This window comes from Drosophila takahashii, chromosome 3R, assembly GCF_030179915.1.
Source record: "Drosophila takahashii strain IR98-3 E-12201 chromosome 3R, DtakHiC1v2, whole genome shotgun sequence".
NCBI lineage: Eukaryota > Metazoa > Arthropoda > Insecta > Diptera > Drosophilidae > Drosophila > Drosophila takahashii.
In genome coordinates, this window is record NC_091681.1 from 34,946,080 (window position 1) to 34,959,569 (window position 13,490).

At 39.0% G+C, this 13,490-nt stretch overlaps 1 protein-coding gene across 5 annotated transcripts in view; it reads left to right on the forward strand.

Moving 5' to 3' along the window:
• The window catches only part of 5-HT7 (5-hydroxytryptamine receptor 7), a 72,560-nt gene continuing 59,070 nt past the window's right edge, over nt 1–13,490 (forward strand). For all 5 annotated transcript variants that reach the window (XR_011419120.1, XM_017140998.3, XM_017140996.3 and 2 more), the window contains exon 1: nt 1–679. The gene's annotated coding sequence lies outside the window, so the exon portion shown is untranslated. The remainder of the gene's footprint in view (nt 680–13,490) is intronic.

The following is a 13,490-nucleotide window of genomic DNA, read 5'->3' on the forward strand; positions in this document are numbered from 1 at the left end:
TCGGCGGTCGCGTTTCCAGTTAAACTTTTACCGAAAAGGCGGACGGACGGGTCTTGAAATCAATCGTCGGGCTCCGCAGTTTCTACGCGATTCAATGCGATTCGATTCGGCTCCTGGATTCCTGACAGCCTCCCGCAGAATTCAAATATTCAAATAATTCCAAAACCATTCAGAAATCAAAATAAATAAATACCTGCAAGTGAAAATAAATTTGCTAAAAAAATAGAGCACAGAATTCCTAAAGAAAAAAATAATCAAAATAAATAAGTGAAGAAATATATTTTCAGGAATTACTCAAATGAAAATACCCACACTAAAAAAATATCTGTTTTTCGGTGCTACTTGAAATCAATGAAAAATTCAATGCTATTAGTGTGTGCAAAACAAAAATAAATATGTGAATGGAAAAAGTGCTCGAGAGTAAATAGGCCGAAAAAGTCGAAACAAAAATATTTAAAATATATCTTGGACAAACTGGTGCAGTTTTTTCTCGGCTACTCGGATATTTTCCAACAAAGAGCCAGTGCTATTATTAAAGTAATTTGTGCGACACTTGCCACCTGTTCGACGACTTTTGGAAAACGCACACAATTTATGCAAACGACTTGGAGAAGAAAGCCGATCTGATTCGAGGGAAGACCAAAGAAAAAGTGAGAGTGTCGGCAGTCGTTGACCCAGTGTAAGTCTCTAGTTCAATATTGTTCTGGGTTTTGTGGATCTCTGGATTTGTTTACCCCTAACCGCTACTTTTGGCACCTTAACACCCAGCTGCCGACGATCTTTGTTATCGCCCAGTGTTTGTCGGGGATTTAAATATAGATTTATGGCAGGCAAACATTAATTGAAATGCTCAAGCGAGTCTTGGGGGCAGTTTAGATGATTGACCTAGACCAAGGGGAAATGAATAGTGTCCATTTGCACCAGGTTCCAAGTGAAATGTTGTATTGTTAGCGCCCTTTTGAGAGGGCTCTCAAGCTGATATGCACAAACACTTCAGCCGGGGGGCATAGCTAATCAAATTACAAAGTCACAAACCGCTTGATTTGATAATTCAGTTGGGCTACCCGTAACGTAGTATATAAATTCCAAGGCATGTGCCTTTTGCCGCAGATGCTGCCGATTTCCCACCGTCTCGGGGAATATGCAGCAGCAGTTTTATCTCCAAAGTTCGGCAAATTACCTCCGCACAGATGTGCACCCAACGTGCGGGTGCGGCTTTTGTGTATAAATTTACACTTAACTGCAAAACAACAGGCTTAATTGCCCGAAACCAAATAAAACTCAGCATGCCAGCGGATCTGGCTTACTGGTCTTGGGCCAAGTTTTTAAGAACAATTCGAGTGCCCAGCACAAGGGTATATCGAACTTGGGATTATTATTTTTTGGTTTCTCATTATTTACTTACATTTTATTTGATTTGTAGAAAATAATAATTAATTTTAATAATTTATATCTTAACATAAAACTAATCTAGTTCTACATATTAAGTTAAAAAAATTATGTTGGAGAAAAAAAATATAATTTGTATTATTTGTTGATTATATTTATATCACAAATCAATTTCCAAAAAAGACTTTATAGTAAACAAACCCACAAAAAACCAACACAGCTTTATTTACAAGCTACCAAAAATCAAATTGAAGGTGAAATGACTTGGTAAACATTTAGAATTGTAAATAAAAACGCTTTCAACAAACAAACTGGGTATCCTCCAGTTGCGAGCAGCACTTGCGATTGTTTGAAATGATTTCTGAGCAGTTGCAACAACTGCTGCGCGCATCCTTGAACATGAAAACTGAAAAGTGAAACGAGAGTGCTGCCAAAAGATGGCGGGACAATTCGGGCGGGCACTTACACTAATTACAGCCGCCGTCACTTAAAGTGAGTCACGGTCGCATTTTCCACACGTGTTTTACCTTTTCCCTTCCGCTCGCCTAAGGCATTCAGGCAAAGATGTCAGAGTGACACACTTTTCCGACTTCTCAAGCTCTCCGGCTTCAGCTTCAGCTCTTTCATCTATTGTAAATTGACTCTCCTCGAATGAAAGAATGGCCAGCACAATGGGGCGTATGCGTAATACGGTCGACAGTTTTCCAGCATTCACGCTGCATTGTCTGCGTCCCGGAATATTGCTCATACGTCATGGTTGCCGCTGCTGCTGCTGCTGGAAAACAAACGGAACGCTCAAATCAAAGGCGACAAGCCGCAACAATGGCGCTCAAAATGCCAGCAGGCATGGCGGAAATATAAAGTAAACTATTGTTTAGCTTTTTCTTTTCTCTTTGCCAGCAATCATTGCGCATACGCCACGTGGTCTGGTCTGGTTTCACCTTGGCGACACTGTTAATAAGCATTTAATTAATTAATAATTAATCACTAAGCATGATCCGGCTCATCATTTGTTGGCCAGTAAATAGAAAGAGAGTGAGAGAGGTCATTTTCCCATTGTCTGCGGGGCTGCTGCCCACGCTTATCGTAATGGCCAAAAAGTTCTAATCGAGGCAATTAACGTGGCCAAATTTAATTTCCGTCCCCCAGAAACGCTATCAGTCGCCCCAAGAACAAAAAAGCGAAGCGAAAAGCGAAACGAAGACGGAGCGGGGCGCTAGCTTTTTATTTACAAAATATTAGTTCATGCCAGCCATCGGGAAATCCATCATGTAAGCCCGGGATTTCTCGGTGTTGCATGTGTTTTCTGTTTTTTTTTCTGGTATTTTCTGTTTGCTCTGGGCTTCCCTGCTTGTTTGTTCTATTTCTTTGGCCTAATAAACGAGCTTGGCTCCCAGGTATTTTTACTGGCACTGAAAGTTCGAGAGAGCGTCTGCCATTAAGCAAATTACTTATGTTAATTAGTTGCCACGGCTAATGAGAAATCTCAAGGATTTGCAGTCCGTGATAAGTCAAATTTAAAATGGAGAGTGGGGAAAGGCAAAAAGAGCCTTTTCCTGATTATCCACCTTCCGTCCCAATTTAGCCCTGTTGATTTATGATGCCGGAGATTTACCCAAGCAAAATCTCAACTTGAAAGTCAATTTCACAATGCCCCGGGCCTTGCCACACAATGCGAACTCAATTTCCCCCGCTTTCTCTGCAGAAAGCTGGAGAGCTAGAGACCCTTTGATTCATCAAATTGCATTTATTTGCCAGATGAGCGGACTGCAACAATGGGGATGCAACAGTTTGCATTCGGAAAATTGCATAAATAAATAATACGGCACAATAATTGAGGAGAATCTCCTTTGTAACAGAGAGAACAATTTCGATTTCAATTTGCCATAAACTATAATCAATCCAAGCAAACTGCGAATTTCAGTAATTTGGGAATACAAGAGGCCTTGGCTTTAGTTTACTATTTATCGAACTACATTGCCCATCTCATCTGCGCTTAATCATTGGCTTTTATTAAAATCCCTTAACCTACTTAATGCCAGGCAGATGTTTGTGTTAAAATTAAAACCCAGTGGATAGATTTGTTAGCCTTAAGCCGTAAAATAATTAAAAATGTAATTAGCTTCGTGCAATTCGCATGCATTAATGTATTCAAAATGCCGCCAGCTGAGATTTCGGATTTTAAGCGAAAAGTAAGAGGAATGTGGGATACGGATGCAGATTCAGGTCAGTGCGCCAGTTGGGAATAATTTCATTAAAATCAACTTTGGTTTTCGCCCAGCCTGCGGTCAGTTGAAAGAAGATTAATTACTGACTTTATTTTGACTGGCGAGGGAATTCGCACTACCGACTATATAATTCAGTATTGACACATAATCGATGATGGCCGTGTGCAAAAACTAATTAAGCCGCTGGAATGCGAAAAGGAAAAAATTAATTCAAATTGCAAGGCTTCATTGTCTGTAAGTAGTAATAAGCAAACATTAACTCCAGTGCACAATATATCTTAATTTTTGCGCATAATTAATGCCTGCAATTAAGTTTTCTTCCCCGCACCTTTCACTATATTTAGTAGGGATACAGTAAGCACACGCACACTCACACACGAGACGTAAACAACCCACTTAACATGCTGGGAAATACCATTTGATCCTGCCATCCATCTCCAGCCGCATTGCGTATACGCAGCGTGGGCCGAGAGCCTCAGGCATCATTGTGTCACGCACATTATTGATGGGCCGGCTCAATCGCTTCGCCTTGAGTTTCCCAGCTATGAGCTCTGAATTTCCTTTGGGGTCTCGGTTACAGCTTCTGGTTACGGTTACGAAGTTCCGCAGTTCCGCATTCTCGGCGGCATCTGGGCAATTACGGCTCGTTGGTCTGCCTGTTTATTAAAACGACATAATTGCGAATTTAAGCTGATGCGGCCCTGACTGCCTCCAATCAACTGGATCATCATCATCTGCGGCTGCTGCCTTTGGCAGACTTGCCATTTTCCTGCTCTCAAAAGTTTTTCCCGGAAAATTGGCATACGCAGCGGTCAAAAACAGAATACTTTGGCCTTGCAAACAAAACAGAAAGAAGGCACGCCTCTCTTTTCAATTATGATTAATGACCAGTAATTAAAGCCATGAAAGCGACCTTTGGCGGATATACAAATTGATTAGAGATGGACACGTGAGTGGCGGCCAAGATTAGCAAGTCGTCGAAAGTTGGCTAGTCAGGGTGTGTGCACATAAAGAAAAAAGCCACAACAAGATGGTGAAAGAAGATTATAAACGGTCAAGTGGAAAATGGGAATCTCAAGTGGGAACTGATTTCTTAAAAAATCATTATGAAATCTTTCTAATGAAAACTAATTTTTTTTAATGATATTTTTTCTAATTAACAGATTTAATATATTTTTATCTATTTCAGTAAAATACAAAAAATATTTTTAATAATTTAGATAATACTTTCCTTAAATTTGAAAGATACATATTTTTAAAATTAACAAAATGATAAACAATTTTTTTTTTAATTTAGTAAGGTTTAATATTTTTCTTTATTTAAAAAAAAATATTTGTAATAATTTACATAATATTCTCCTTAAAAAACTTTATTTTTTTTTCCTCTATTTATTTAGCTTGAAACTTTGTACTCCTAACTAAACCTTTTTCGACCCTGCTGTTAGTTAACTGCTCGTTTCAAGGACTCGACCTGGGGCTGTCACATCTTCAAGTCAGACACATTATCTTTTATTAGCCAAATTGTACACACTTGAATGGGGATGAAGAGCGGGTGGGTGGCCAAAGCCCCAGCCCACTGACGCCACAGAAGTCATTCAGCATAAATCAGGGCAGCGGCCTCCGACTGAAGGAGATGCTCAAGTGTTTTGGCTTTTCATTAATTAAATTGCAGACCACCTTTCTGGGGGCCCGGATTGTTTATGTTTATGTTTTGATTAGGCATTAGGGCCGAAAACCGAAAACATGTTTGGGTTAAGTGCACAGGCCCTCGAGGTCCTTCGAGTGGCTCCTTGTTCTTCTGTCTCGAGGGTGCATTATGCTGGGGCAGAGGGACTCAGGATGGGGCTTGCCCCTCCACCCGGACCCATTAATCACCGCCAAATGTCTGGCAAGACAGCCGCGAGTGTTTGCCCACTACGCTTTTGATGGCTAATTGCATACAAGCCAGCCGATTTCGTTCCGTTCCGCCAGAACACGTAATTGTAGACATCTTGTACTACCTGATTGTGTGTTAGCCAGACAACAGACAGCCGACAATTGCAAAGAGTTCGCAACGTGTGCTAATTGAATTGTAATCGACTTTGGCATGCAATTAGACGCTGCACAGCGAATTAGAAAGCCGGATACAAAAGCCCTTGTGGCTGGGAATAATTACTGCAAAGCTGAGGTACATGGGGAAAAATGTTCAATTAACATTTTAATAAATATTAAAAATATAAAAAAAATGTTAAATTTATTTTTGAAATAATTTGAAAGGGTGTCTAAAAGTATGCAATAATTTATGTCGAAAGAAGATATAATTTTTTACTGCATACTTTTTGAAACCTTTATATATTATTTTAAAACACTAAGTCTGTTCTTTCTCTTTTAATACTTTTCTTTAATTTCTATTTCATTTTTCTGTAGTTACCAGTTGCTAATTTTATTGCATTTCTTGCTGTGTAATATACCCTGTCTAGCAACTGATATTTACCTCCCACTCTTATATTGTTTAATAATATTATAAACTGCAAACTGCCAGCTCTGGGCCAGTAAACAAGAAGGTAATCAAGCGCTGCAGGCAATTAAAAGCTTTGCTCTGCCAACTCTGACCACTTGTGCACACAGAATGCAGAGCAGGTCTCGCCATAATGGTTATCCCACAATAATAGTCATCGAGATGAGAGACCAGGGAAATGTCAAACTGCAGCTGTTTTCCGGGGAAAATGGCATCAGAAATGGCAGCAATAGTAATAGCAATATCTGTGATGAGAATGCGAGTGCCAGCTGCGAGATATCCCAAAACAATGCGATTAAGCGCGGTTCCATTTCGCTTGGCGCACTGGGCGTATGCGTAATCCGCGCTAATGCAACGCCGAACTAATTGGCTCAGTTAATTAATAACGGGGGCTGAGATGAGCTGTGCTCAGCAGTTGTCCATTGCATGGCTTTTGCATTTAAAATAGGGTTTCTATCAAAGAATAAAAAATAATTGAGTTCTAGCTGAGTTCTCTTCTAGCAAAATTCATAACAAGAATAATGCCTTTTCCGGAAGAAAACTTTAAATAAAGTGTTAATTGTTGTCGTCAGTACGCAAACATGAAGCTTTTATCTCTTCTCTTTTTCTATCTTGACTATCATTATGAAACTGGGTCATAATCACTTTCTCAGTCAAAGTTATAATAGAAAACAAAAGTTTTAAGTACTTGTCAGTTTACTAATTCACATAAAACAGAATCTTTTAAAATTAAATATTAATTTGTGCTTAAGAAAGAATTAGTAAGAGGTATATTTAAATGGGAATAAATAAATAAATTCAATGAATATATTTAAACGCAATATTACATCTAGGGCAGAATCATAAATAATAATGTCTACTGGAAAACTTCCCCCAAAAGTGCAGCTCTTTTTATCATCATCTCTTGGTGACTAACGCTTCTATCACCGCTGACCATCCAGCCGAAAATAAACACCCCCGCTCACACATGTGCCAGTGTAAATAAATTAAATTCAAATCTAAATTGATATAAACTATGCTCATTGAGGCTAAACAGAGAGAAAAAAGAAGGCCCGTGCTTATCGCGCGTCCCACTCATCATTCCCAAAAAAACAACAAAAATATAGAAAAGAAAACCGAAATGGGGTGAAAAGGGGCGGCGGGGGCGTGGCGGTACTTTATCGCTGCTTAATTACGTTACTGATAAGCCCACATTTTCGTGCCCAGTTCTTTTTCTATTTGTGTTTCGCAGTCTTTGCCTTTACTTGGCTTCTTTTTTCCCTATCAAAAGACCTGCATGTGGTTCGTATTTTTTGTCGATGGACAAATCTCGGCGCTTAGCTCTTGACTTTCGGAACTGCTCGCTCGAGATTTTGTTAATAAAAATTAATGGCTTCGTGATTTGTTTGGCCTTAAGTGCAAAATTTCCTTATGTGCTTAATGCTGGTTTGCCCATAGATTGTGTTTATATGGCTGGGTGTAATGTTCGACCACCCACATTGAATGGTTATTTCGGTACTTATGGTATCAATGTTTTATTATATTCTTGTTTTCCATTTATCGTAATATTTAAAAATTAATAAATAACCAATCATTAATTTTACATAAATTATTTTCGTGCTAACAGATGAAAATTGATTTAAATGAATATTAACTGCTTCTATATTCATCAATAAATATTGTACATAAACATTTCATTTTAATTTGGTTATAAATCAAAAGGAAGGATAATTTATTCCAGGGTATCTGGAAATCTTTTTCTCTGAATTGTTATTTTATGCAATATTTTCGTTTTCTGGGATGAGGGTTAATGTGTATAATATTGCAGATTGGCTGCTGGTTTCGGCATGCAGACAACAACGCCCACTGCCGACACTAATGTCGGCGTAATTATTTATTTAGGCGCTTTAATTACTTATTTATCGGTTGCGAGCCAACGCGGCGTATGCGTTATATCGGGGAATATCCGCGAACAATGAAAACCGCGAGCAGTTCGCGTTTGCGTTGCCAACGGGTTGGATAAAAGTCGACGACACAATGCTAAAAATAAATAAATTACAATTTATAAATATCGTATACGATTGACTATTTATGACAGTTGCAGAATGATTTATTCCAGCACTATTACCCATCAGCGTTGATGTGGAAAACTTTTGGACCCTGTTCAATGTTTACACTCGCTGTCAGGGAAGCCATTAACCCATTCAATCATTTAATGGTTAAATCGCATAAATACCAAGTGCGAAAATATTTATTCGCGCTCATAAAACTGTGATATTGTAGCCATTATTTGGCCATAACAAATTGTTTACATTCGCGCAGCGTTTTCCAATTTTCCCAGATAATTTTCTCCAGCCAGAAGTTGGCTTGCATTTCGGCAAAAGCGAGAGCACATAAATAAAACCGACATTTTCGGTTGGGTTAATAAGCTGTGCAATGGGTTCATATACCCGGGGCTTATTTATTTGAAAATTTCCAAATTAAACTGAGCTAAAAGGCAAATACATTTCTGTCTGCGGTATCTTGCAGTCGAAAAGCCGGCTGTTCAATTTGTTTTTCGCTCGCCAGCCTTATCAATCGAACATAATCTTTATGCACGGTTTGGCCCAAATATGCGATATTTATTTCTTCAATTAATTTAAGCGCCGGCTCAATAAAAATATCTCCACTATTTCGGGTGACGAGAGCGCCGAGATAAAAGTTAGCCTTTTCATTATCTGAAAATTGTCTATGCATATTAGAGTGAATATCCGGGTGTGGCTGATGCATGTGAAATGGCCAAAACATTCTGCATGATTGATGGGCTCCATGGCTTAGAGATACGGATACGGGCGACTTTTGCATGTATGTCGGTAAATATCCCAGCTTTTGGGTATGCAAATTGGCTTTATTTATTAATCGAATGCATTTTGTGGTCAGTGAAAATGGTCGGAGTGCCTGGGCTCTGAATATGCAAACACAAATTTGCACTCTTTCGCAAAATATATATTTAAATTTTCCACACAGGAAGTGAGTTTGATAAGTTTTTCACTTCAGTCCCGTTTGCCTTTCGGAAGTGGTAAAACTTTTCATTTATTGCAATTTAAATTTTGAAATGTTTGTAATTTTTCAGTGGAGCATTTTCAACACAACTCGACTCGTCGGTTATTTTTGCGGCTTCAGTATGTGTGTCACATAAATCTCCCGGCGAATTTAGTTTCCGATTTGCATTCGTGTGCGTCGTCAGGTTTCCTCGCACATAATTCATGCAGCTCGACAAGTTCCATGCCATAAATTTAATGTATTTTTCGTCCTGAATTTTCAACCAGCCAACCAGCCATTTTTTAACGCCACGACCTTGTTCTCAGCTTTTTGGCATCGATTTGGCAGGCAAACCGCAGCGTCGCCAATTATGCCATTGGATTCTATTTTTAGAGGGGGCAAAACTCCATGGGTAACTCCAATCACGCAACCAGAAAGTATGGATCCCCCTTTCTCCTACCAACCTTGCTGCTTGAACTTCGCATTCCTTGGTTGCCGTCAGCCTTGGCTGCATTTTAATGGTTTTTATTGATTTTCAGCATTGTTTCAGCGACACCCGCGCAACATGCCCACTGCCCTGAGGAGCACCATTCACCGGATGCACTCAGAAAAATTATAAATTGAATTTAAGTGTAAATAGTTATTCATTGAGAGCTTTGCTTGATCATTACTTCGTTTTATACTCGTACAGAAATCGTTTAGGTTTTTAAATAACTTATTAAAGTTGTCTGAAAGTATGCAGTAATTGACATTTACTTTTTCATTGCATACTTTTAGACACCTCTTATTTTTCCACTGTGCCAGAAAAATTATAAATTGAATTTAATTATTATTTCGTATTATGAAATATATTATGGGTTTTTAAAAAAATTATAAATTATAATTAAAAAAATTATATTATATACTAAAAATATGCAGCAATTTATCTTTAATTTTGTATTGCATACTTTAAGACACCTTCAATTTTTTCACTGTCCCTCACAGCTCGTTATGAGCATTCAACGCATCAATTGGCGCGTGCCAGGCGGGGCCTAAAACCTGAAAACGGGCAACATGGGGAGGACACCTGGCCAAAAGACTTGGTGCTCCAACGAGGTCTGTTGCACTCGCACTTGCGAAGACATTTGGCTTGCGGCTGCTGTCCTTGTTCCGAGCCTCTCATTGTGCACTAGCCCAGTAGCCACCCCCTTAAGTTCGCCCATCAACCCATCTCCCCAAAAAGTCCTGCCAACGAATGCCCTTCTGCTATTTAGGAACTCGCGCAGTTTTACGTGCGCTTTATTCGCAATGCTCTATACAAAATCTGGGTCTAATTGCTCTGCGGGGCTGTTTGAATGGAACGTTGGCACACAATGAAATTACCTGGCAAATTGGGCTTCCCTGGCCTCAATTCAAGTCTCAATGCTTTGGGGGATAAATGTATCACAGGGAAATGGATTGGCGAACATTAAGTTCGATCGGTAAGACTTTAAATTAGTTTTACTTTTTCGTTTCAGTATTTCTTTGATTTTTTGCAACTTTACAGGTTCTTTTTTTATTTTTTAGTCTTACAAATAAACAACATTTAAAGCTTCTTAAATCGCACTAGAGAAATACATTTATTATCCCCTTTTTCTTTTCTGAAAATTCGTGATAAATCGCTTCATTGATATGTCCATGTAAGGTTCTTTTTGGTTTGGACAAATCCCGGGATAATATTTCAAAAGTTTAAGTTATGCTAAGCAGACGGAAAGTAGTCTCCATTCGGGGTGTCCTTGTCTACTTTTCGTTTCGTTTTTTGAGAAGGGAGAGGGTATGATGCTAGGAGCCCCGACGGTGGGCACTTTACTCAATTTTTTTAGTCAGTCCCCCATTTTGGCGACTGTCTATCTAGGTATCTTTTCTCCCTCACTGTTACTTTTTTCTTACTTCTGATTCTTTTTTACTTATATTTCTCAGATGCACAGCGGGAAACTCATTAAAAGAACTTAGCAACGATGTTTTATTTACTTTATTTTTAATTTATTGTATAAATAAAAAATATTGCCTTTAAATAAAATAATTTTAATTTTTTTTTTAAATCGTATAAAGTTTCATAGTTGGTGTTTTGTGCTCCCCTTGTCTGCAAAAATATATTTATAATATTTAAAATTAATAAATGCAAAACTTTTTTTTTGAAAGCGATAAATGTAAAAATTTTGAACCTTTTTTTTTAATGGCAATTTGTTTAGTATTACAAATCGCTATTTTTTTTGGCTCACGAAATTTATTTGAAATTTCCAGATGTCAAAAAATACTAATTTCATTCAACAAATAACTTGTTACTTTGGTCCATTTGAAGATACATAAAACTCCCCTGAAAACTCCCCAATTTCGGTGACATTTTTCTCCGTATACTGCTGCTGCTTCCGGTAAGCACGCCTCGCTTATCAGCGCATTTTCAGTTGTTCCCTGCTGGGTGGTGACCCCAACCCACCGAACATTTTCCGCCCAGCCGCCTCCCATCACCCCAAGTTTTCCCCTCGGGCCTCGTTGCTTGTTTGCCTGTTTTGCATGTCATGCGCTTGTTTGTTTTTTGCTCCTGTTTTCTTCGTTTTGTGCTTCCTTCCGTTTTCAATTTCTTTCTACATGTTCACGTTGTCGGTCGCCCCTCGTCCTGGATTTTCTTATTTTATTTTTGCATATTTTGAGCTGCCATCCGAATGACATTTCTGCTGGCTCATGCCTTCGAACGTGAGGAGTCGCATCATAAACTGCATCTGTCTTTTGTGTGTGCCAAGGACTTTGCGACGAATTAATTTCTTGGCCTGTGATCGGGGTCACCCGCCTTTAATTTGCGACATTAAGACGAGCCTTCGACTAATTGTCTTCGATATTCGTGATTGCCGCAAACGTTTAATTGAATTCTAATTTAATTTATGGCTACCGCAACACAAACATCACAAATATTTGCCCCGGGAGGCGGACGAGCTTTAATTGGAATGCCTGTGTCCTGTTTCAGGCATCCAAAGTCAACTTTAACGCATGACCTGTCAGATCAAAGTCGCTGGTCCGGCAGTAATTCATAATAATACGGGGAGGAAGACCGAGATGGCTCGCCATGTATACATTAAATACAATAATTCATCGATTTTTCATGCGAGCATAATTCCCGCACGCATCCGCAAAGTTCGAGTAATAATGGAATCGGAATCGAAATCGGGATGGGGGATGGAGGATGGATGATGGAGGATTGGGGATGGAGATGGAGATGACTTCCGCTTTGTTTGCCTCCGATGTCAATAAAAATATGTGAAACAGTCTGTCCGGACAGGCCAACTTCATAATCATCGACGAATCAATGATGAGTGCGTGACCAAAGCAAAAGTTGTGATTCTAGTTATGACTCTACATAGGGAGAAATTGAGAAAACTTACGGCTAACATTCATACGTTCGATAATAATTTTTTAAGGTGTCTTAAAGTATGCAATGATGATTAATAAACTTAATTTATATTTGGGAATTTCTATGGAAAATATACAACTATATTATTGCATACTTGCATACAAAACCCTAGTAATTTTAATTGTACCTCATCAAAAAAAACTTACTGCTTACATAGAGCCATATTTCACAACTGTTTAGTAATTATATTTTAATGTGTCTAAATGTATGCAATTATAATTATTAAAATTAATTTATATTTGGGAATTTCCATGGAAAATGTACAAATGTATTGTTGCATACTTTTAAGCAGCTTTATAAATGATATCAAGCCCTAGTAATTTTTATTGGTTCCCTTCGCATACAATCCAGCACATAAATCCAGTATTTATTCCAAGTGCACCAGAGTAATAATATTAATTTCTATCACGCTGCCATCTCTGAGGCTTACGGCTGAGTGATTGACAAAACCGCAGGGGGCAGGAGGACGAGGACATCCAGGACATCGTACTAATGGCCCATTGACAATTATGGCGCTACTAAATCTTGGCCAGCAGGGACAAGGCTAGTAAAGGCCAAGAAAACCGAAGGAAGTGGGGGCCAAACCGAGTCAGAGTCCAAGTAAACATGGCCCATGTCATATGCACAGGACCCCCGATGACTCCAACTCGGGATCGTCTTTGTTTATCTTGGTGGGGGACGAGGGGGTGGAAAACCCATGGGGATTCCATGAGGATGGAGTGTAGAGCATTGAGGATTGAGGTTCGGCTCAGGGGCTTGCATATTATTCAATTAAAATCGCACAGCCATTAAGCTTGTACGGACAACTGTCAGCAACACGCACGCAATCAATGTCAACACGCACACACTCACCCACTCACACACACTCCTGCAGACGTTGAATGGCAAAGGAAACATGCACACACACTTGTGCAGTGGAGAGAGTTTCGGTGGGAGTACGTTAATAGAACTT